This window comes from Diplotaxodon limnothrissa, linkage group LG4, assembly GCF_057381915.1.
Source record: "Diplotaxodon limnothrissa isolate DT_005_m linkage group LG4, D_limnothrissa_male_GT1.1, whole genome shotgun sequence".
Classification (NCBI taxonomy): domain Eukaryota; kingdom Metazoa; phylum Chordata; class Actinopteri; order Cichliformes; family Cichlidae; genus Diplotaxodon; species Diplotaxodon limnothrissa.
Genome location: NC_140599.1, coordinates 27554412 through 27555939, shown reverse-complemented (window position 1 = coordinate 27555939; position 1528 = coordinate 27554412). Strand labels below are relative to the sequence as shown.

At 41.9% G+C, this 1528-nt stretch overlaps 1 pseudogene; it reads right to left on the bottom strand.

Annotated features, from left to right (window-relative positions):
* Window positions 1-491: 491 nt before the first annotated feature.
* On the bottom strand, window positions 492-1243 carry LOC146634052 (uncharacterized; annotated as a pseudogene).
* Between the last annotated feature and the right edge of the window lie 285 nt (window positions 1244-1528).

The following is a 1528-nucleotide window of genomic DNA, read 5'->3' as shown; positions in this document are numbered from 1 at the left end:
CTGTCTACAGTGTGATTGGGCAAATGGCAAAAAAATAATAATAATTACACATATTTCTTCTTTTTTGAAAGCTACATAACCATTTTATTAGAAAAAGTCATTATTACATACACTATTAGCATGACTGTTTCATGAACACTTATTTATACATATACATGACAACATATTCCAGAGACCCCACTGCACATAAAAGTATTTAGCAAAATGTTTTTACAAACATTGTACACATCACGTAGACATTACATTGACTTTTAATTTGAGTTTCGCTAGTACACATAATACACTGAACAAAAATATAAACGCAACACTTTTGTTTTTGCTCCCATTTTTCATGAGCTGAACTTAAAGATCTGAAACATTTTCTACATACACAAAGGACCCATTACTATCAAATGTTGTTAACAAATCTGTCTGAATCTGTGTTAGTGAGAACTTCTCATATGCCGAGATAATCCATCCCACCACACAGGTGTGGCATGTTAAGGTGCTTATTAGACAGCATGAATATTCCACAGGTGTGCCTTAGACTGCCCACAATAAAAGGCTACTCTGAAATATGCAGTTTGATCACACAGCGCAATGCTGTTGCTGCAGCCATCCAGACAGCTGCAGCAACAATCGTTTTGCATAACCACAGAATTTCTGCAAAAACTGTCAGAAACCGTCTCAGGGAAGCTCATCTGCATGCTCGTCGTCCTCATCGGGGTCTGGACATGACTGCAGTTCATCACTGTAACCAACTTGAGTGGGCAAATGCTCACATTTGATGGCGTCTGGCACGTTGGAGAGGTGTTCTGTTGACAGTTTTTAATGTTCAGGGCAGATGGCAGACGGCTTGTGTTGCTTTGTGTGGATGAGCAGTTTGCTGACGTCAACGTTGTGGATTGAGTGGCCCATGGTGGCGGTGGGGATATGGACAATGAACACGAGTGCATTTTATTGTTGGCATTTTGAATGCACAGAGATACTGTGTTGAGATCCTGAGGACCATTGTTGTGCCATTTATCCATGACCATAACCTCATGTTACTGCATGATAATGCACGGCCCCATATTGCAAGGATCTGTACACAATTCCTTGGAAGCTGAAAACATCCCAGTTCTTGCATGGCCAGCATACTCACCAGACATGTAACCCATTGAGCAAGTTTGGGACGCTCAGCTCGGCGTATATGACAGCGTGTTCCAGTTCCTGCCAATATTCAGCAACTTTGCACACGTATTGAAGAGGAGTGGACTAACATTCCACAGCCCACAATCAACAACCTGATCAACTCCATTGCACACCATTTGCCTCACAAGGTGCAACACATCTCCATTTGATGTGTTGCACTGTGTGAGGCAAATGGTGGCCACACCAGATACTGACTGGTCAGCATTGTGCTGTGTGATCAAACTGCATATTTCAGAGTGGTCTTTTAGTGTGGGCAGTCTAAGGCACACCTGTACACTATTCATGCTGCCTAATCAGCACCTTGACATGCCATAAAGCCACAAATTTCATAAAGTGATTGCACGTTTACCTAAAT